At 36.3% G+C, this 25,053-nt stretch overlaps 1 protein-coding gene across 13 annotated transcripts in view; it reads right to left on the reverse strand.

Moving 5' to 3' along the window:
* LOC120526013 (myelin transcription factor 1-like protein) overlaps positions 1 to 24,070 on the reverse strand; it is a 614,625-nt gene extending 590,555 nt beyond the window's left edge. For 3 of the 13 annotated variants that reach the window (XM_039748831.1, XM_039748830.1, XM_039748828.1), the window contains exon 1: positions 23,093 to 23,230. The gene's annotated coding sequence lies outside the window, so the exon portion shown is untranslated. Of the gene's footprint in view, positions 1 to 22,880; positions 22,967 to 23,092; positions 23,231 to 23,507; positions 23,621 to 23,924 lie in introns of those variants that run through there. The other 10 variants (XM_039748824.1, XM_039748827.1, XM_039748818.1 and 7 more) reach the window with 6 other exon arrangements.
* Positions 24,071 to 25,053: the final 983 nt, after the last annotated feature.

A 25,053-nucleotide genomic window follows, 5' to 3' on the forward strand; every position in this document is an offset into this window, starting at 1 on the left:
TTAAGTTAAAATCATATGTATATCATGTTGCGTCAAGATAGTTGTACATAGCAAATAACTTATTTTTTATTAGCATATGTTAAAAGTTAGACTATACCAAAAATAACTGCAAGTTTTGTAGAAAAAGGTGTAGTGGTTTTAATTAATTCCAAGACAGACAAAAATTCAATTTTATACATGTATATTATATATATATACAGTATATATATATATATATATATATATATATATATATATATATATATATATATATACTGTATATATACACTTAGAGAGAGGCTCACAGCTAGGAATTTATATATGTATAGATTAGTGAGTTGATACAATTTCTAGTCACGTCTAATTTAATGACTGCAGTTGCTGAACATCACTGCTTCTGGGGTTGTCAAATTATATATCACAGTGGGTGTCTGATTGCAAACTTCTTCTGTAACATTTCATTACAGATCCAAATCTTCTTTTGCCCTGCAAACATACTAAAAGGTTGCCTAATCTTGCCAAATAACCAACATGCAGCCCCCTGGAATAAGAAGAGGAGCATAACTCGTATATTGACCGTAACTGTTCATCGCAGTTGTATGCGCTGTACTTCTGATTGAATGTTCATGGGCTACTCACTCTCACAGACATAATAACAACTGACCAAGTAGTGTGGGAGACAGTAGGACTTTAGGGGCTTTCAAAACTAGACTTATCAGTTTAGAAGAATTAAGTGGATAGGAATGTTGGGCTGAATGGCCTGTTCTTGTCTAGATTGTTCTAATGTTCTAAAACAACAATTTTCAACCCAAAACCTGATTTTGTCATACCAATGTGAAGAGAGTTGTAAAGACTGTTGTGAGAGAAGTCACCAGGAGAGTCAGGCTATACAGTTGAGTGGTCGAGAGCGCTCTGTGATGGTCTACAACTCAAAATGTTTTTCTTAAGATTATCTAAATGAAGGCTACAACTGACAGCTACACTGCAGGCATGCAAGAACCTGTACCAAAATACTATAATACAATGGGCAGAAGTTCTTCTATTTTACTTATAAATATTAAATTAACTTTATGAAGTTAATAATCTAAGAAAAATGACAAGAAATGCAAATGACATTTGTTTCGTTGTCAATTGAATGTAAAATGTTCTTAATGGTGAAAATACTTGGTTACTATTTGGCCCTCTATTTTAGAGCTAGAAGGTTGAGTTGAAGTTGTATCCACTTCAGCTCAACCCAGATACATTTCCTAGATTTTAGCAGATAAATTATGGCCAAGTTTTTGAGAATGGCCACTCCTTTGAGTGTGTATCATGCATGCTGAAATAAATAATGGCATGGTGATAGGTGAAAGTGGTTGCAGATTGCTATATTCTGTACATCAATAATTAATCTAACAGCAGAAAGACTAATTGATCTGCTCAGTACCAGCATTACTATGTTTCACTTTAACTATTTCATAAAAGAATGAATGATTAGCAATAATAGCAATATACAATATAGTTTAAACCAAATTCTGGGAAATTCTGACTATACATAAAATAAAATATTTCTACTTTGGAAGTCTACTAACTTCAAAAAGATTTTATAGTAATATAAGAGAAACAACCATTCAACTGCCCTTGATGAAAACAGTTAAAGCATCATTACAGATTTGAACTGAATATATGCAGTAGCACACTGAATCAAATGCATTTGTAAATTAAGGTATTTACACCCCAGTTTAAGGGAGCAACTAAAGCACATTGGTCTGAGCTAATGAAGTTCCTCATCTTGCTAGAAATGGCCTTTAATTACTGCAGTCCACAGGATTCTTTGTAGATGTACTTCATTTCTTTATCATTGTTAGTAGTACTAGGGTGTTGTACTATGTTAGCCATTATGAATGTAGAGAAAAGCCAAGCAAAATTACACCTTTTATTGGCTAACTAAAAAGATTACAATATGCAAGCTTTCGAGGCAACTCAGACCCCTTCTTGAGGCAAGATGTAATACAGAAACTGAAGTTTCCTGTGTTTATATCCACACTGTTAAAGAAGGAAGACAACAGGATGATCTCCACACCTCAGTATCTTCAATTACAGTGAGGAAAGTACTTTCCCTTTATCTTTAATGCTTCCCATTTTCTTTATCTTCTCTTTGTGTGTGCAACACTGAAGGTGGCAACAGGCACAATGTATTCATGGGCTTTCAGCATCTAGGCGATGGATAACAATGGGGATATTTAAACAGAAAAGTCAAATATGCAGATCTCAAAAAGAAATTTGTGAAATGCAGAAATCATATTAATGACAGAACATATTTAATACGAAATACTGCATAAGAATACAAAAGCATATGATTTAAGTCAAGTATCCTTATAGTTTATACTATCACGTATTACTTATTAATATTGTTATAAACAGAAAAGTATATTGTACACATTTTTGGGCTTTGCGGACATTACAGAAACCTGTTTCTTAAAAATGGGAGATTTCAGAAACCAATGAGATGTTCCCTTTTTGGGTTGCTAAGAGTTTATTTTGATAATCTTGTACAAAAGTTTTATTTTATTAAGTTTAACCTACTTAAATCCTTTCCAATACCCTCCTTATAGGCAAAGATTTAGCATAAAGTCTCTTTTCCCTTAAATAAAGACACCCGACTCCTTCATATGGTTGCAGTGTTCATTGCGAATCAAACACTGGCACCAGATTTCACTTGATTTACTTCTATAGGTCTAAATTCACTCATATTTTATGTTGTTTACAGTAATAACACATCAATGTGTGACATTAATATGGGTAGAAAATTAATCTGGTAGAAAAATGCAGAGCTGCACACTAATAATCTCTTTATTACACGTCTTGGAGGTCAGCCAGAATGGATTTGATTCCTCCCGCTGTATGAACAAAATGGTCTAAAATAATTAAAGGGTAAAAGCAGGGGTCTTTTTAAAATTTCACCTTTATAATAATTTTTGGAAATTCAATGTAAACCTGCAATAGAATGATGAGGTTTTTACTGCATTTTGGTATATCAGCTCAGACTTTGATAATCATTAAAATGAACTGGAATGCAAAAGGGGTGAAGTTCCACTTAAGAAACAAAAAATCTACATTTATGTTTATGATTCAGGATCAACGATGTATCCCAATTACAAGAGCTAAATAAGAAGAACAGCACATTCACATAAAGGAGAGAAGTCCAAATTGTAATGATGTGGCTAATTCTTCACATGTTGCCCTTGACCCTTCCTATTAGTGTTGTTGCCATGTAGCATTAATTAGGTAGTAGTCATGTGACTCACAGAGAGACTTGCAATGGCACTTTGCTCAAGCACTGTGTCTAAGCTCCGGTGTGAAAGCTTATAGTCAGAATTGTTGATTATGTGCTGTGCTTTTTAGGATACCATTGCCTGTTCCTGTTTAAATAGCTTTGTGTTAGATAGATAGATAGATAGATAGATAGATAGATAGATAGATAGATAGATAGATAGATAGATAGATAGATAGATAGATAGATAGATAGATAGATAGATAGGTCTATCTTTATTTGTCTCCACTTGCCTTCTTTGTATTTTGTCTTACTGAATTTTTGTATTTTCATTAGTCTTTTGGATTGCAGGCTGTTTAAAAATCTGTTTTTGTCCCCTTTTCATGACTTCTGTCTTATCTGCTTTCACTGGTCTGTACCACATTCTATACTCAAAACTTTGTGGGTACACCTGGTTAATATAAAGAGGTTAGGAGGTTTGAGTGGTGGTGGCTCTGAGGTAGGGATTTGCACTGGCAATCGGATGGTTCCCTGTTCAAATGCTGTAAACACCCGAAGTGACTCTATTCCGTTGGGCCCCTGAACAAAGCCCTTAACCTGCAATTGCTCTCTCCTGGGTGTGACATTAATCTGCATCCAGCCCTAGAAGTAGGCCATCTTCCAACCTGTAGGGGTTGTGGCAGAATTGGCACACCAGCCACCATAAAATAAAACCTCACACTGTTCCATTCCATCTGAACTAGTGTGGTGTTGAGGTGTTACCCATTGCATGGCTGCACTCAGGTCCTAATCTGGGATCCTGAGTTGATTTGTCATGTGGTGGGTGCTGCAATGCGCAGTTTCAGCATGTGCTCCTAACCTAATAATATAAAGCTGAACTAATAATATGAGTGTCATGAGCAGGACTGAATTTTGGGGTCTTATTGCCTTTTCTATAATGGAAGCTATTTTGCATACCGTTGTTAGCGTCGCGTCTTATGTTTCTAGGGGGTGTGGTTTCCTGGGTTGCGACTTTAAGTTCATCATCAGACAGAATGAAAGGTCAGAATTCTGCAGGTAAATCCTTCAAAATCTGTATTGTATTCTCTTTGTGATTTTTGACTGAATTTTGACTGTAATTTTTGCCTTTCGTCTGGGTTTCAGTTGATTCATTTTAATTTAATTTTTGTTTGTTTTGTGTTTTGCACATATCTCCCAGTTAAACTTTAGAAATGAGTTATCTGCTTTCCTGCCAAGTCAAGACAATGGGTTTCTTTGTTACTTCCATATAAATGAAAGTTTGGTGATGGGTCAAAAATTAATTCTCAAGTTCCGATTCTGATTCTGTGATGTTCAAAACATCGAGAAAACTTGAGTGTGCCATGGTTTCTGTGGAAACATATGTACAATGATACCATTTGAGAAAATTGACCTCTCTTTTTCAAACATAATTACATGTTTGTCTTATTACTGTCTCCAGTTCTATGGATAAGTTTGGTCATGTTCTTATCTCCAGATCCTTCAAAAACAGTCCAATGATAACTGCATAGAAATCGTTTAATTTAAGGGGGATTATTCGAGTCTGCTCTATTCAATCATGAGACCAGGTTTATTGATTTGCAAAATTTTTGCACAAGTAGTTTTTGAGATATATAATTATTTAAATAAACATTTATGCACACACGAATGCACATGCACACGCACACACATTCACACAATCAAAAAACTAATTATAAATGAAGATAGCTAACAGTTTCTTTGTCATTCAAGAGCATATGCTTGATGATGAAGAGAAAGAAATAAACACACAATTTCAATTGTTTACTTGATTCAATTTCCTGGTCATTTTACTCTATACTTATTTATGTATGTAATAAATCATATAAGTTAATGTACTTAATTTTATGCCATTGTACAGTACAATAGGTTGTATTGCATTGTAAAACCATCTGTTGATTGAATTCCCGTTGTACCGTCAAAGTAAAATTTACATGGAAGTACTGTATGGGCCATTTCATACAAATTTCCCTTTTGAGCAGTAAGAGCTACTGTCCTTTTGAGTCTCTAACACAAATTGTCCTTTGAAATCTCAAGACAAGGAATTAACAGGATTAAAACTATATCAGCAACTGTAGAGTCCATTGCAATGACTTGAAAGAGATCGATTTGATATGTACTACTAAGCCGGCATTTCTTCACGTACATTTCAAAGGCCCTGTGTTCTCTTGTCTATGTAACAAACTGCCATGTCTATATAAATTTAAAATAAAAAAACAGCATAGCCTGATTTCATAACTGTATGCCATTTACCACAGAACATGAAAAAACATATCCCATGTAAAAGAACAATATTTAAAAACCATGAAATTGATATTGTTTGGTGGTAATCCATGATACTTGGTATAAAGTTTTTTTGAAATTAACAGTGAAATATCTCAGTGTAGAATATATTATGAAAAGATGCATGGAAACACATGTGAATGACCAGCATAATATCACATCACAGCTGAAACAGCAGTCTGCCTAAAGTTTGATTACATGGTATAGTCCAATTTTGTTTAAATCCTGTGACACACAAACAGCTCAAAGCAAGTAATATCAAAACTGTTAACATTATTCACTTCTTCACACTATCTATAATTCTGTCCTATGTGACATTTATGCCATCTTCATGCAGTCAGCTTGCCTTTACCAGATGACAATAATTGTTCATCTATCAATTGTTTGAACTCAGTACAACACTGAATTGGATTAAGCAAATTTTATGTACAGAATTTCCACCTTAATAAAAAGGATAATTTTCTGTGTGTCTGTATATCTTTGAGCCTGTCTGGTTGCTATTGAAAGGTATTCTGTAATGTCATATGATAAGACAATTTCCCATCAGGGATTAACAAAGTATGCCAAATCAAAAAACGCATGTAGTGATAAAATGAATTGCATTTGACATTCCAACTGATGGCACATCTCAAACATTTTACTGGAACACATGATGCACCATCTGTTGGAGTGACAGATGCCGTACATTCTATTATCATGTGTATTACAGAATACATTCAAATAGATGGTGCAGGGCAAATGTTAACTTTGAGGTCTATTTTGACTACTATAATTTTAACCTGCCTTATATGAGAAGCACGGCTAGAAAATATATATAGTCAAATTGATGAACATGTGGGGGTGGAACAGGGGGAAAAATGAGAGTGATACACAGTGTGAAACTTCTTTTCTATTTCTGTCTTTAAAGTGAAGGAGGAGGCCCAAGAGGATGTGTGGCATCACTTTCACATCACAAGACTTGGTTCATTTGATACTAAATACACACCACTGCCAGAAATTAACTTTCATTTCTGTCCCAGCTTTCAAGAAGGATAGACCTTGTCTGAGGAAACTTACTTACTTGCCTGATTCATGGGCTTGATAAAATGGCATTTAGCCAAGTATTGATTTTTTTATTTTTGTATTTTTTTTCCTAACATTAAACAGAACATTCCATTAAGACCCAAAATCTTTATCTGCTTCTAGTCTTGCCTTCACTTGAATTTCCTGAAAACTGTAGAAATGATTATGGATTTTAGGAGACACTCCTCAACTGCTTCACCCCTTTGTTATGAACAATATGACTACCAACAGAAGGATGGAATCATTCAAATTTCTTGGCACAACTGTCACTCACAATCTAAACAGGAATTAAAACATAACTGCTGCTAAGCTCAGCAGCGGATCTTTGATCTCCATCACCCTAAAAGTTTTAACCTGCCACAGTCAGTGCTGGTACAGTTTCATAGAATGGTTATTAAAGGCATCTTCACTTTCTCTGTAACAGTCTGGCATGGCAATGGATCTACTCACTCCAAACATAAACTGAAGCGTGTCATTCGATCAGCAGGAAGGATTGTGGGCCTGAAACTGGACTCTACGGAGGTCCTGTGTACATTCCAGGTCAGAAACCGTAATCACAGACCCTGCTCACCATTTCTTTCATTTATTAACACTGAGAAAATGTTACCGGTCACTAAAGGCAAGAACTACTTGACAAATCTACAGTTTCTCTCCTACTGCAGTCACTTTTGTTAAACTCAATCTCTGACTCATCTCTGTCCTTTCCTGATTTCTAAACCTCTCCAACCAATTTATATCAAGTTTGTTTTCTGTTTATTTTGCATTTATACTGTAAAGACTTACTTGATATATTATTGGGCAGGCGTGCAATTAGAACATTAGAACACTCTAGACAAGGACAGGCCATTCAGCCCAACAAAGCTTGCCAGTCCTATCCACTTATTTCTTCCAAAAAACATCAAACAAGTCCAGTTTTGTAAGTCCCTAAAGTCTTACTGTCTACCACACTACCTGGTAGCTTATTCCAAATGTCTATCTTTATTTATATAAAGAAAAACGTCCTAATGTTTGTGTGAAATCTACCCTTAACAAGTTTCCAATTGTGTCCTTGTGTTCTTGATTAACTCATTTTAAAATAACAGTCTCAATCCACTGTACTAATTCCCTTCATAATTTTAAACACTTCAATCGTGTCACCTCTTCTTGTGCCTAAACTGAAAAGGCTCAGCTCTTTTAATCTTTCCTCATAATTCAACCTCTGTAGCTCTTCTCAGGACCTTTTCTAGTGCTGCTATGTCCTGTTCTTATCCCGGAGACACACACTGTACTCAGTACTCCAGATGAGGCCTCACCAGTGTGTTATAAAGCTTCAGCATATAATCTGATATAACCTAATATTCTGTTTACCTTCTTATAGGCTTTTGAACACTGTCTGGAAGTTGATAGCTTAGAGTCCACTATGACTCCTAAATCCTTCTCATAAGGTGTACTCTCGAATTTTCCGACTGCCCATTGTGTACTATGTATTCTACATAACCAGGTTGTTTTATATATTTGTGTTACACGCAATATATTTTTCACTACAACTGTATATAATGTGATGGTGTCATGTATTGTATACTGTGTAGTTTAATTGTATGTATCTTGTTATGTGTATGGATGTAACACCAAGAGAAACTCCTAGCAGTGGTGGTTGCTGACAATAAAAGTTCAAATTCATATGCGCTATACATACTGTATGTATAAATTCTTTGACCCCCGTCATTAAGTTTAAGAAATAGGAGAGCTGTCCACATAGATCTTTGAGAACTGGAGAACAAGCAAGTTCTCAGAGTCACACAGTGAGTCAGATGCTGGAGATGTAACAGGAACCTAGGAGTTTAACCCCCTTACCATTATGTTTACCCCCTAAAAAATGGTTAAAAAATATTGCATTTTTTTCAGCAAGAGGACATTATTATATGTAACAGAAACATGTAGACATCAAAATGTCAATGTAAATACAGTAGGAAAGGTATATCCAGTGCCTACTGTTGTACTGATGCAGATTTAGCACACATCCTTCATATGGAATGCTTTGAAACAGTCACCAACATACAGCCCCATGTTTCTCTGTGTACTTTTCTTATAATATTTTTTTCTGTTGCCTGTGCATGAAAGAGTAGAATGTCAGTCCCTGATCCTTCCAAATGATGCCACCCGTTGTGTTATTGCAGGCTACCACAGTACAAGGCTTAGCGACTTCCACATTTCCCCTGACAAGAATGACAGTTGCTGCACTGCGTAGTTCTCTAACGTCTTTCTTGCTCTTGCCCTTGATCAGAACTATTTGACTTTTTGCCAATGCGTCTGCTTGCCCCACTCTGAACATTCATGTGGCCGAATTCACCAGGCATATCACGGTAATTCTGTTACAGGTCCACTATCCACATTAATGTCTTCATCACTAATGGTTCGGTCATCTAGTTGTTCCATTTCAGTTTGTTCTAAAACTTGATTTACATCTTTTCGTTTACATGCCATTATGTTTTTTTGGTTGAAAGCTTTGCCCTACTCATGAATATTGATGATTAGCATAGAGTGACAGAACAAATATTAATATTTGTGACTTTTTCAGCTCTATATACTATTTTATGCACTAGATGGCAGCGGATTGCTGTCCTGAGAATTATTCGGATTGACACTGTACATCAGATCATAACACACAGTCACATTCGGGGTTAATCACTTTACATGGAATCCCATACCAAGGATTTTAATGGCCAGTCTTTGATCTTTTGTTTTTGCTTAGTTTTGTTATTCATGGTATTCACATGATCAGTGTTTTAACGTCCGCTAAGTCTTTTAACAATGTTTTTCCTACTTCCTGTTTTGGCTGATTTATTTTTTCATATTTTAGTGTGTATTTCTGTTGACCAACAATTTGACTACATTTGTTCCTCCTCAAAAAAGTTCTTCCCTTAAAGGCCTGACTAAAGGGTAAGGAAAGTCACTATATCCGAAGATCTAAAGATCCAACACAGGTTAATAAGTTAAAATTCTACACAAATAACAATGTTGCTTTTGCATTTGGCTAGCTGCTAGGGCATGTGTGTATGCACTGTAACATAAATTCCAAGAAAGTATACACATTCATCTATCTGCAACGATCACATGTGGAAAAATAAAAGACTAATTACATTTTAGAAATGGCCAGAGTGACACTGTTCAGACCAACCTGATCTTTAACAGAACTCTTCTTTAGTCTACGGCATCCTTAGAGCCTTCAGGGGTACAAAGTTATAGTACTCTTATTTCAATATATGTTCACATTCAGAGGTCAGGCAGGGCAAGCAACTTGCACAGAGTTAAGAAGGCCATCTTCTCTAAGCAACCTTCACAGGGTAACCAAATTGAAAATGAATGAGTGATACACCTCCAAAGCTACTGGGTAATCTGCATGATTTTGTAAAGATTTTTAAAAGTTTATCAAGAGCACCGTTTTTTGGCACTTTATTAAAAAGTAAATATCTATTGTTCATAAAACAGCAATGATGTGTTATTGGTAACAGCATATTTATTTTCATTTTATTTTACAAATCTAAAGAATCTTTATTATCATATCTATTATATATCAGAATTCTTTCCATTTCTAGAAGTGAGGTCACACCAATTCTGACATTTCTCCAAAACGTCTGCTTCAAGCATATCAATCGACATCCCGATAATTTTACTTGGGTAGATTTGAGAATGTTAAATTCTGTAAGATTTGACACCACTGGGATATTGGGAAACTAAGAAGAGGGATCGTTGACCAAATATTGCAAATTTCAAAATACCGAGTTCAAAAGTGCAAACAAGCCTAAGAAAGCAAGAAGCAATAAATACTTGAAAAGAGTAATTCTGGACATAACCATAAAGAAGTGGATTCAGTCAGTTATAACTCAAGAAAACATTGCACTTACCTTTTTCATGGGAACAGACAGTAAAGAATCAACTGTGAAGAATACCACATATTCGAAAATGTGAACTATAAACCTTAAATGATTTCCAGAATCGCGATATAAAAGATTTTTCCTACTGATGTAATTTTTAAAGCCTTTCCATTTCCATGCACTGAACAGCAAATGATATAAAAATGGGAAAAAAAATGTATACTCATTTTCAGTGTCAAGATGTTGTATAGTCTTGATTTGAGTTGCAACACAACAACAATAAGTAAACTTTTAATTAAAAAATTAACTGTGCATGCCAATTATTCTTGTAAGATGCAACACTTTAAAATAGAAGGAACTGTTTGGTAAAATTATTTTTCCTGTACAAAATCAAGCCCAGTTAAATCCAAGAAGAAACAGAGCTTACCCAATGAACACAGAGCAGAATTTACGTCTTACTAATTCAAGTGTTGTTGCTGTTCTCAGTGCACAAGTAGAGTAAAATGTTACTCCGTGAAATATCAATATACAAAAATGTGAGAAGTAAAGTCAGATCTAATATTAAAAATTCATAAAGAAAATTAGGCAGTTTAAACATTAACTTTTAAATTGTAACAAATTAGAAATAAAAAAACACTCAGTGGCAGTCACAGAAATGGTCATCTTAACATTAAAATAAATGCAAAACAAATTGATGCAGTATAATACATTTAGAAAAGTAAAATGAAAATAGCATATAGTAGCATTTCACTCTTGGTTTATTATTAATTATAATGCATAAGAATACAGTACTTAAAAACAAACCCATTTTTGAAAATCACTTTTCATGAATGTCATGTTACTAAAACACACATATAGCGTGGTAAGAAAAAATGTCACAAGAACAATGACACGTTCATTCATCTGTGTGTCGAAGAGTTGACCAACATGAAACAAATGAAAATGTCAACATACAGTAAGCCTGATAAAAGTTTGCAGAAGAGTAAGTGATGATGAACAATGAAAGCAGTCAGGGGTTTGACAAGTAAAGTATCAAACAATGACATGCACATTGATCAAATGCACAACAAAGTTCTCACCGACAATCATTACAGATATAATTTTATGCATATAAATTCAGGTTGATGCACAAGTCATGGAAAGATAGCAGTTAACCAATCAAATGCTTTCTCTCATTCACTCATATTGCAGAACTTCACTACATCACCTCAGCTTCCATTGCAATCCAGACCTCTCCTGATAGGTCTGCTAAAGACAACAGGACATCTTAGCCGGAGTGCCAGGTCACCAACAAGCACATGCGCCGGCACTGCCACACACATTAGCAATTCACAATTACAAATCAGCCAAGCAGTGTGTGTTTGGAATTGGGAGAAAGCTTGAGAAACTTGAAAATAATAAAAGCAAAAATACACAAAAAGAGCATAACCTGCATACTGCATACTAAAGTCAGCCCAGCAAAGGTAAAAGGCCAAACGCTGGCACTGTGATGCAACATTATTTAATGTGTTTAGGCCATTTTGAGACAGCAAAACAAGTAACTAAATAAAGAAGATGTTGTATACATCATATATTCTATGGCCCTCCATTAACTATATTTAACATATTTCAATCCAAAGTATATAAAGAAAAATGTGAAGGTAAGAACATGTAAAGATCACTACTACACATCACTGCTTCACTCTGCGCCATTATACAGCATTAAGTACAAATCATGTATCTACACATGCATACATACAAACAATACATTTTAAATACGATAAAGAAAAAAAAATGACATAAATCTGCTGATGAATATAAGTTGACCTGCTATTTTTTTTTTTTACAAAAGTGCAATGTCCGGCTATCTGTTTTTTGAATCCACCATTTCTGTTACAAAATGGTAAACACTATAGAAACCCTGCATGCCCAAGCAGGTAATGAAGTGCTTATAAAAAATATTCACCTCCTTGGAAGTTTCCATATTTTATTGTTATACAACACTGAATCATATTGCATTTAACTGGGCTTTGACGACACTGATCAACAGAAAAGTTGTCTTTAATGTCAAAGTGACAACTGGTCTCTGCAAAGTGGTCTAAATTAATTACAAATATAAAATACAAAATAACTGATCACATAAGAATTCACTACCCTTTAATATGACACACTAATGAATGACTTCACTGGTGCAGCCAATTGGCTTTAGAAGCTCCACAATTAGTTCAATGGAGAACACCTTCATCATCTGGAAGGTCCAACTTGTGGTGAGTCAGTATGACTAAATATGCCATGAAAATAAAAGAACACTCCAAGCAACTTGGTGAAAAGGTGATTAAAAGGGGATGGAGACAAGAAAATCTCCATGTCACTGAATATGTCCAGTTACATCAATCATTGAGAAATGGAAAGAGTATGGCACAGCTGTAAATCTGCCTAGAGCAGGCCGGCCACAAAAATGGAGTGATCAGTCGAGAAGAAGACTAGTGACCTATGATAATTCTGAAGGAGGTACACGCCACAGTGGCAGTGATTGGAGAGACGGTGTAGGCAACAACTGTTTCCCCCATACTTCACCAGTCACAGCTTTATGGAATAGTGGTAAAGAGAGAGCCGCTGTTAACAAAAAACACATAACACCTCGGCCAGAGTTTGACATGGGAAACTCTGGAAGAAGGTTCTATGATCTGTGAAGACCAAAATTGAGGTTTGTGGCCCCACACTAAACACCATGATTGGTGTAAGCCAAACATTGCATATTACCAAAAATACACTAGCCCCACCATAAAGCGTGTTGCTGACCACAGCATATTGTGGAGATACTCCTGTTCAGCAGATCCCGGAAGGCTGAGGGTGGAGGGATAAAATGAGAACAGCACAAAAAAAAAATAAAATCGGGAAATCCTGTAGGAAAACCTGATGCAGTCCAGAAGAAACCTGCACCTTGGGAGGAGATTTGTTTTCCAGCTACAATTTAAGCTCCACAAGAATGGCTTAAAACAGCAACGTTATTGTCCCGGAGTGGCCATGTCAGAGTCCAGATCTCAATCCAATTGAGAATTTGTGACTGTTCATTTATGATCTTCATGTAATCTGACAGAGCTTGAGCAATTCTGCAAAGAACAATGTGGGAAAATGGCAGTATCCAGATGTGCAAAGCTGCTAAAGTCCAGTCCAGACAAACTCAAAGGTGCATCTACTAAATATTAAAGACTGACTTGAATGGGGGTGAACCCTTACAGTGTGTGTTAGCGTTTGACATTTGTAACTAATTTAGACTATGTTGCAGAATTTCCTGTTGATCAATGACAACAAAGCCAAATTAAATCCAATATGATTCAATGTTGTATAACAATAAAATGTGAACACTTTCAAGGGGATGAATATATTCTTACAGGCACTGTGTATAATATGTTATAAAAACTTAACTAAGAGAGATGGATTTTTTCCCCATTCTTTTATATACAAATTTTGTTTATCCACAGTCAACTGTCTATCCATCAGATCATAATTACCAAATGCCTTAAGCAAAAAAATCAAAACAACTTCTTGCAAAATCATACAATGCAGGCAACTTTGCAAAATAACACATTTCACATCCCAAACTACACATTGTATCTGGGCAGATGCATGAGTGTGAAGAATTAAAGAAAGTATTTTCTTTAAAAGTGGTTGTTAGTTTATTGCCAAGCCTTGTTTCTTTGGTCCAAAGCTTTGTTCAGCAATTTGACAGTACATGGAAGGAGTCAGACAACGTTCTAGGCTAGTGCACTTAATATAATCCTGATTCAACAGAGTGAATGCAATTAGCTGAGACAAGAGAACTAATCCTGGCTGTGTTCTTGTAGAGAAAACCTCTGGGGAACCAGGCCTAATGGATTCTATAGTGTTCAATCTGGACATAAGGCAACTTCAAGTTGAATCTGCGGTAAATCAGCATCATATTCAGAGAGCAGTCTATATCAAGCTTTTTAAACGCTGATCTCTGCATTATAAACATAACATAAAAATATACTTTGGGGAAGAAAAACATAAAAGATACCATGTGAAAACTCAATAAAGTGGCATTTTGGCGGGTTTGGCCTGACATAAAATAGACTTAGTAAAGCGTGACTTGTCAGGAGCCAATATTTCATGTTATATCAAGTAGAGAAATATTATAATGGGAAATATGTAATGTCAGACAAGACTTAAATCAAAATACATACATTACTGGTGGCCAATGCAGTTGTGAATATATGCTGGTCAGTATCAGAAAAATGTTTTGATGAGAAATAGTTATATAGCCCACCTGTACTCCTCACTACCTAGACTCCTAACAAGTCCCAAATATCATCAAGGGGACATTTGAAGGTCCCCAAGCTGCTGCTCTCAACTACATTACTTAGTCATTTTTTCAATGTTTCTGAAGTCCTCTAAGTGAAGAACTACTTGCGGACATTTGTCTTAAATTTACTTTTAATTAGCTTCCATCTGGGCCCCAGTTTTCCTAACGGATTTTAAAATTAGACGTGGTTGTCTTATTAACTCTTTTCATACTCTTTTCAACATTGATCAAGATATCTCCTAATATCAGCTTTCTTAAGATGCATTAGAGGCAACTGCTTTGATATTTCCTTGTTAATCCGGGATGCATCTAGCGGTTCTTTTTCAGTGATGTTGGTTCCTTCTGGAAACGTGCAGCTTGGTGCCAAGTGTGCTATACAGCTGAAGTATAACTTTTCTCTTCATTATGGAGATGTCCACTGCACCATATAATTTGAGGTATAAAACACAGAGTCATTTTACCATTAAAATAAGAGTGATGTTAAATTCTCCGAGGAGTACCTGCTTTGTATCTCCTTAAAGCAGGTTTCACTTCCTCTGTATGCATGACGAAGCAGTGTCATTCATCCATGCTTTATCATATTTGAACAGGCTCTCATACACTTCACACAAATTTTTATTTTTGACATTATTTGATTGCCACAATAAAAGCACAGGTGTACATTTCTTCATGATTAATGCTCTTCAGGTCTTGTTATGCCATAAGGTAAGAGTGTACATTAATCACCTGGCTATACGCTCGCTGGATTTCTATTATAGTGCTGTTCAAAAGTTTAAATTGATTTTTAATTGGATACTTGTAAAGTCTGGGAATAGATAATACTTTCAGCTAGAACAGGATTCTACACTTTGATAGGAAAGCAAGCAACAAACATACGTTTTAGATAACAGGCACAACCTCCAAATCATGCTGTTTTCTGTTATTTGACTAATCAGTTAATCGATGGTACAGCAAACCGACCACATGGACTTGTAAATGTCAGCTGCCCAAGTAAATGAGGCAAGCAAACAACTGTGATTATAAGACGCATCGAATCCTTTAATTTCAGTAGTTATATTGGAAAACAGAAAGTGTGCTTCACTGTAGAACAAAAGGCTGTTGTATAAAGGTAGAAATAAGAAAACGCAGAAAGTAGACATCTAGGATGTCTGAAATGATCTTAAAATAGAAAGTCTGTTCATGCCCCGCAGACAAGAAGGTCTACAAACAAAGGTAAACATAAAGACAAGGTGCCATAAGCAGCTGGACACTTTACCCTCGAACATCTTTATTTTTTAATGTCCAGTATTTTTAGATATACTGTAGAAGATGCTCCTCACAGCCTCCATGCATAAAAAGAATTCATGAATGGAAACAAATCACCCTTTCTGTATCATTAATGTCAAATGACTGATAATTCCTAAGTATAAATGTCCTACAGAATGTGTTGCTCATAACATGCATGGTCCCAAAAGTATTGCCATTATTTCCTTTTATTGAATACTTCACTTAGATAGCAATTATCCACATCCCCAGCTTTCCAGAAAATATATGACAGCACTGTAGTAGATGCGACTCTGCTTGAATGTTAAAAGAAAACAACCAATAAGGGCAAAACAAAAGAAATACAGCAGGGGTAGGTGTCCATGTCAAATAACAAGAGACTGGAAGAATGGCTATTGCATCGAATACCTACACCAAAATGAACACATAATACAAGACGACTTCCACAAAATGCATAGATTAGCTCTTTTGTGTTCCATTGACATTCCTTTATTAGATGGGCAGTGTGGTCATGAATGACTTAGGACGAGTAGGGATTGTTCCTACAGTATTACATTCAAGGCTTCCAAGAGAGATGTGCTAATAAAGATGTTAGAAAATTGCAGTAAAATATCATTATTTGCTTCGATTTTCTTAAATATACACAGCATGGCCCCCTGTTTTTTGTAAACACTGATTCATGTCTGACCAGTTTCTCCAACTTTCCACAGAGACTTCTATTCCTGATGCTGGAGCATATTCTATGACAACCTTGAAGGTATGGATTGAAGTACTATTGGTATTGTTGTTTGTTCATAATATGTGCAGCTCAAAACTTACACAGATGAATAGACAAAAAAAAAGATACACAAGGCAAAGACACCAAGAGCATTAGTTCAGGTATCTTACCCATAGACTACCTCTTTTTATAGTGCTCAGTGTGCTTGCTCCACATCTAATCTGTCAAATTCTTTTTAACTCTTTTAAAATCAACCTCCGGGACTTCCTCATATTTGTGTGCTCTCAATCCTCCCACAAACTCCTAGCATTTAGTATAAAGGAGGCTGTGATTAACCAACATCAGACACTCTGGAAAATCTGCTGACAACAGCCTTTGGCAAAGAGCTTGGTGAAAACCTTGAGTAGCTTGCTGCTCCAAGCAGAATATAAGCCTTTAGCTTTTAGCAGACAATAGCAGCACCTAAGGTGGAAGCCCTGGGTAATTTCCTGTCAGAAATAATCAGAATATTGCAGGGAGGATCCTCAGGTCCTAAACATAGAGGATGTCACACTTGGACTATTGGGGAACAATTTGTATCTACTGACTACAGTAGCACATTCATAATGTAGGGTACATTTGGCTGCAGTTTGCAAAAGTGGACCCCCTGATTTTACAACTAAGAGATGGAGATTCACTGTCAATGCATTGTCATTTATTATTCATACTGAAACGCCATCTGGGTGCCATATACTTTTAAGATCAGAGTTTTTCCCAATGTGTCATCTGCCCTCTTTCTACTAGATCTCTTCTCTGCCTTTGATACAGTCAACCACCAGCTCCTCACTGCCACCCTCTCTAACCTTGGTATCACTGGGATCCTCAAGTGGTTTAAGTCCAAATTCTTGGAGAAATCCTACTGTGTGTCCTGGTGAAGAGAGATGTAAAGGGTCCACCTGGCAAAAACAGATGTGCGTCAAGGATGGATACTGAGCCCTCTCCTTTTCTCTCTATACACCTCCTCAATAGGATCTATCAGCCAGTCCCATGGTTTCTGCTATCGGCACTATACTGATGATAAACAACTGTACCTGTTGTTCCCTACAAAGGACCACTTGGTATCGGTTAGGCTCTCTAACTTTCTTTACAACATTGCAACCTGAATGAAGGAGCTCCTTCTCCAGTTCAGCCTAGCAAAGACAGAGTTTCTTATCCCAACCCATCCATCTATTCAGTATACACCTCTGTTTGGCTTGGTTCATTATCACTAATACCTGCCAATTCTGTTTGCAAACTTTGGGAGACTGATCGATAACCAGTTCTCTTTTACTGACCGTGCTGCATCAGTCTCTTGGTCTTACAGATTCACACTATACGATATCCACAAGATCCAACCTTATCAGACATAATTTACAGCACAGCTCCTAGTCTAGGCTTTGGTCTTGTCACATCTAGACTACTACATCTCACTGCTGGCAGGAGTACTAGCATGTGCCACCAAGCCTCTGCAGGTGATTCAAAATGAGGTGGCACATCTGATGTTCAACCAGTCGTAGCAGGCATATGTCACTACCCTTTTCAGATCGCTATATTGGCTTCCTATAGCAGCATGTATTAAGTTCAAATCCTTGATGCTTGCCTATAAATAGCCAATGGATCAGTATCTATATATATGGAGACACTTCTGAGGTCCTGTGCTCATTCTCGACCACTCAGGTCATCTACTGATGAATGACATTTGGTGTTGCCTCTTCTGCATGGAACCTCCATTTGAAACTCTCACTCCCTCAATGTGTTTAAGAAGCATTTGAAGACTCTCTTGTTTGGAAAATTCCTGTCCAATTTATATTACATCTATCTATCTATCTATCTATTAGCTGTTAGGTTTTGTAATCTAAGAATCGTAACTAGTTTGTATTGTTCTCTGAGCTCTTCACTTGTGGCTATCAACTCTGTGCCCTTGTCCTGCAACATTTATTCCCACACAGTCCCCAGACTTGATTATAATGGCCTGTTTTGTTGGTCATGTGGTATAAAAGAGTCTGCTAAGCAAATAAATATACATGTAAATGTGGAATTTTTAACTTAACCAAGGATTTCCTAATTCATAGTCTTCCAAAATCCTTTTGTATGTGAACATTGCGTCTATTAAGCTTGTATAGGAAGTCTTAGGACAAATTAATTTTGATTATTTAGCCGTCTCAAAGAGTAATTGTCAGCTTGATGATAAACAGAAATTGCAGACGTTTTAGACAATCTATGTCCATCTCCTCTTCTCATCTTATCATCAGGTTTCCAATCCTAATCAAGACACCTGGGTGGAAGATGAATACATTAATGAGGTGCCTTAAATAGAACTGGACGTTGTAATGGCAATGTAATGTGAAGATAATGATAGTACTATTATTATAATAACCACCGCACAGTGGTACAGTGGTTAGTGCTGCTGCCTCTCTGGTGATAATTATATTTTCGGCAGTGACTTTATGGTTTTTATCTGGGTGTTAGCATTAATTGGCATCTTTGCACTGGTCTCGTCTGATCAACTGATGGTGTGTACGTGACTACAGCCTGTAATGAAGTAGTTGCCCACCGTTCCTTGCATCCTATGCTACCAGGATCGGCTCCAGCTCATATGATGACATACTGAAAACTATGGCTTTGGAAAATTAAAGAATGGATGGAATTTCACTCTACAATACTTATTAAACTACTGCACCTAAAACAGAAATGACCACATCACATTCTAAGTACATGAAATATAAAATACCCAGGACCAATTGTCGCTACTTACAGCTGTAAGCTGATTCTCATTTGAATTCACATTAATAGTCATAACATACCTAGTGTAAATAATTACCAGTTTGTTATTTAATTTCAGATTTGAGAAGGGAGGCATGAATGAAGTAGTTGAAGTCGAACTTGTCACCTGGAACCACTTTATCAGTCAGCAAGTGGAATAATTCATTCATTTTTGCCTTTCTCAATTCATGACCTCAGAAGCAGAGTGTCTCAACATGTTAAATATGCCTTCTTGAATAATGCAATTGGGTTTTGATCAATGTGAATGAATTCATGTGAAAACTGGGCATGGAACTTGGTGACTAATGCTACCATTTAGGATGTGTGTTTTTTTCCCCAAAAAGTTAAATTTATCCAATTGCAGGTTCCAGGGTCTAGCCTAACAGCACTAGATTATGCAGGGTAAGATTTTTTAAGAGCACTACATATAAGTTTATGTTTAGCATAACATTATGTTCTCTTACTCATTTTTCTAGTTAGTTTTTAAACAAATTATAAGAATATATCTGACAATGCTTTTGATGAAGCGTTGGACTTAAATTATAGTAGCCTTGGTTTTCTACATTATTTAGGTGGATTGTCCGATTATTTTCTTGCTTCTTGTAGATTCTAAACTATATGATGGACTTTGGCCATGAAAAGCTACATCCTTCCAGGTCCCAGATATAACCAATTAGTTTCAAAGGAAGATCCACAAAACAGCTTCTTCACTGATCTTTTGCACAAGCTGAGCACCTTTGCATTTTTTCATTTTGAGACCAGCGTAAACCTCATCCCTCTGTATGTATGAAACATCCTATGTGTTGTCAAAAGTTATTTCCAGTCATCTACAAATACTCTTTCTTAGAAGTAGAAGTTATTAGCCACTTGCTGAGATCAGTTTCCTTTTGCAGTGGAAATACAACTGCTGCTACAGTTCTGGCATACCTACAGAGTTCCCAGACTGGCTCCATTGCACTGGCTCCCGGGCTACTTCAGGATAATCGATAAGACTTTGCCACTCATGAATGAAGTTCTCACAACACATTTAGCAAAATATTGTCTACATATCAATACACCTGATAGCTGCAATGCTTTGAATTATCTTTCATTTCAAAAGTGTTCATGCATTACTCTTTGAAAGGTTCATTCATCTGCCTGGAATGATCTCCTTTTCTCTGACTGTGAGGCTGTTCTGATTTCAGCTTTCAAGTTTAAGATTCTGCTTTTCTGTACAGCAATCAAAATCCCCTTGTTATTGTTTAAGTCCTCTTTCAACTCTTATAATTTGAGTTCTTTATTACCATAAGATGTTTTTAATAATTAGTTAGCTATAATTATTTACAGTTTTACCTTACTTTCTATCTCAGTTTATTGACCTTTTTCTTTGGACAGGTCATGGCATTGTATTATTACTTCATGTAGCAGGACAGTTTAGGTGTGAACTCCTAAAGGTGCTATAAAGATGAAAATTGACAATAATGAAGCAGACTGCTTTGCAGTTTTCCTAGCCTAAATGTACATGACTCCATCTGCTATGGATCTAAATATATAATCTTGTTTGCATGTAAAAGTTAATGTTAGATAAGGAAAGGCATGCAAAATGTGGCCTTTATGAATGTAGACTATAATTTCACGTCATAATGGTTCTGTGCATTTATCTAGATGCCACTTAAGACAATAGCAGCAGAGTTCACAATTACCCATACTTTTAATATATCACTTTTCCATCCATATTTAACTGTTGTCTGTTGTTTTGGATATAAATTATTTTAATTTTGTTCAGGCATCTCTCTTTATGAAACAAGAATTATTTCAGCAAAGAGATACTGAAGACATCTCACTTGTGTCTGCAGCACCGGTGAATAATGCATTTCCCTACAGTGCTGGGAACACAGCAGCCCACAGCTGTCACTGTGACATTCGGCATGGTACCAGAAATAAGAAAAACAGTATTAATCCTCCAAGACTCATCTTTCATTCATCCTACTAATTCTTTTCAATTCTGTTTAACCAAATTAAAATAGTACTGTCTTCTGTTTTTAAGTCCACAACAAAAATGAGCTTTGCTGTAGAGTTGCTATGTCAAAGAAGTAGACATACTGGCTGAAACTCATCAAACCCAGCCAGCCAGCCAGCCAGCATGGCTGAAAGATAATGCAAACTTCACACATTTCATTCCTTGTCTTAAAATAATTACACAGAGAAGAAAATAGTGTATTCCCAAAAAAGTATGAATGCATTGAATAAATGTACAAATTAAGGCACACATTAAGGAAACATTACAAAAAAGGCTTTATCAGATTACGCTTTTGTGAGATTCTGTCTAACCTATGCATAACTTGTAAAACAGGTAAGTAAAAATGAGATACAATCACTGATACTTGTCTTGAGAGAAATTCAATTTAAACATTTACTGTTGGTACTGCATACAGCAATGCATCCATAATAATGTACCACACTGTACAGAAAAAAAAAAAAGCACAAATGAAGTGATCATAAATGAAGCAAATGTAAATGTGATGAACAATTCAAAACTCAGTCCTCACCCTGGATAAACTCGCTACATATGCCACTTTGAACTATTTGAAGTAATGTTAAAAGCATCCTGTTATTGCTGATAATAAAGCTCAACAAGTAAATGGCATAGCTATACAAATGTGTAATTCTGTAAAAAAAAGTCCAAATGCATCACGCACAACTGGCTAAATAGCTGTGTTACCTGCAGGAATATCAATCATTCTGCTTAGTTTGTAATCACTCCAAAACTAATGACCATGAGGAGAGGAATGTTTGCCAAGTTTTATTGTTAATGGCTTTCCAATGCAGAATGTAATGCTAAACTGCAATAATAGCATTCTTTCTTTATTTTAAAGTGTTGTAATCATGAATTAGAGAAAGTATATCACTTTTTCATGTGGAAGACAGGTAATCAGTTCAGTGCTGAATTATGCATGCTGTAGTTTACATGCGTGGGAAGTGACATTAGGTGGTAACAGCAATCATGCAAACTAGTTACCGTTAGTTATCCTTTACTCGACTAATAAAACTGTTGGTATACTTTCTTTTCTTAAACAATGCCATTCACACACCCCGCTTCAGCCCCCTCCCAAGCTTTCATCATTAGACAATGAAGTTAATATGCGCCAAACAAAGGCTATTAAAAGCTGTGAAATTGCTTCAGTGCTGCTTTACAAACTCATGGACATACAGCATGCTAGAAGTTTCCCTGCAACTAAACTGGAAAGATTTGTCAAAAGAAGAAACTGCCTGTTACTCTAAGATATATAGCAACCAATACTAAAAGCCAGGAAATACTTTTATCAGTAGTGCTGCAATGAAAGAGAAGCTCATTTGCAAACTTACCTCTGTAAATAAGAGCAGTAACAATAACAGTTGTAGGAGTCAACAAAATAGTTCCCTACCAGATGGTGAACTTCTGTTCAATTAGTTGGCAAAAAACTTCATCTGAATAATTAGTTGGAAATTAGATTGCATTTGAATATGCTACTTATATCCCTGTTCTGAAAATGCAGTGTATGTTGCACAATGAAGTTAAAAAAGAAAATTATATTTACCTTGAGGATGTACCGTGCCAAGGATATAAAAGCAAAATATTATATTGCTGGAATCTATGCTAGCATCCTCCGTTCTACACCTTCAGTTATGCCAGGGTCTGCTAAGACTTAAGTCTGGTACCAATCTCTCTCTCTCTCTCTCTCTCTCTGTGAGTCTCTCTCTCTCTCTCTCTCTCTCTCTCCACTGTTCCTTTCTCTCTCTCGCTCCTCTCTCTCTCCCTCTGTCTGTCTCTCTCTCTCTCTCTCTTTCTCTTCTCTCTCATCGCTTTCTCTCTCTCGCTCACATTCCTCAGACTTCCATCTTAGAAGCATTTCCCCTAAAAGACCTACCAGAAGAATCCATTAAACAGAAAACAAATTAAAGGCTGAAGCCTCTTATAAAAACATAAATATAGACAAAAATGAACAAACCTACCAGCTTTAATTTCTGTCTTCAAATAAACTTTTCACCTGCGTCTTCTTTTCCTATCACTGCTCACAGTGAAGTTCACCTCTTGTCTGTATGCTAATTATTTTGCCACCCATGGTGGGGGTGAGGGGGTGTGTTGTGGTGGATATGCAGGAAAAAAAAAAAAAAAAAAACAAAAAAAAGTGATAATGGATCCAGACCAGCAACCAATCGGCCTGAAGTAGAAAGCAAAAATTAATAGGGTTGACACCAATAAAATCAGAGCACAGACGAATACAAAAGACTGTGCCGCTGCTACTGAAGTGCAAAGCAGTGGCAGACAGAGAGACGAGCGGTCTGTGTTCGGAATGCATGAAGCTTGATCTCCCTCCGAGACCTGAGCACTGCAGCAGAACAAAATCAACCAGCTTACTGCTGACTTACCCTTTCTAAGCTCACATCCTCAACTGGCACCATAAACATCCATGAAGCAAGTCGAATGTAAATGTTAAAATTCTGCAAAAATGTGCCCTGTATTGTCAGGACAAAGAGGATCTAAACATGCATTTCATTCCAAGACTTGCTTGTTATTAGAATTTTTTTTTTTTAATTCTTTGCATTTCTGGCATAACCCTGGATTCAATATTTTAAGGGCTGTACTGTAACAGTTAATATGCAGCAGTTTCCCACAGAGCTGTGAATCTCTAGAGCAATGCACAGACATCATGTGCAGTGCTGTATTTAATGTAATATCTGGGAATCTCAAAAACAAAGGCACACAGTGCAGACAGTTACTGGCCCTGGTGTATTCTCACAATCTGTTTTTAGCGATTCTGGAGCATGGCGTTCACTTTTTAAATGACACAGAGATCGAAGCACAGCTTAAGATGAAATGTGAGCTGTTTTTTAATTAACAGGAGTCTTTGCTTTGAGCTCCAAAGATGCCGTAAGGATCTGGTAGGTGACACCTAAAGGCACACAAATCAACTGGCCGACTAACAGGAGAAATCTTAAGAGTGCAGAACGGCCAGACACATTTTATGCATTGTATTAATGGGGGGTGATGCTGGTGCTCTTGGTGGGTGTGGCATACGTCTGCCAATCACATACAGTATAGGGACGCATCCAGCACCTCAACTGTACCAAAAAACACACTTGGAAATATGCAGCTGTACATTACTTGCTTGGCTATGTAGAGTATACATTTCAGTACTTGTTTAAAATGAAATACTATTTTAAAATTTAAAATAAAATGAAGTGAGTGAGATGTAATCGTTCAAAGTGCTAATTATGCCTTTATGCTTACCTTCTTAGACAGGTACTTCTAAAACAAAGTAAAAAATTCAGATGGCCATTTTTTTCTTCATTATTATTGAATATAACATTGTATTTATTAAGGTTGAGGACAATAGCAGTGAAAATATTTGTTAATGCAAGTGCCATTTATCCATTTCTTCTTTCAGAATGCTCACTAGTCGACTTGCCCTTACCTAACAGTTTGGAACCTGTCAATGATTTTTAGGTAATTTCTTCCATTTGATTTTTCCACATTTAAATAGAGACTTGTAAATGC

Source organism: Polypterus senegalus, chromosome 3 (assembly GCF_016835505.1).
Source record: "Polypterus senegalus isolate Bchr_013 chromosome 3, ASM1683550v1, whole genome shotgun sequence".
NCBI lineage: Eukaryota > Metazoa > Chordata > Cladistia > Polypteriformes > Polypteridae > Polypterus > Polypterus senegalus.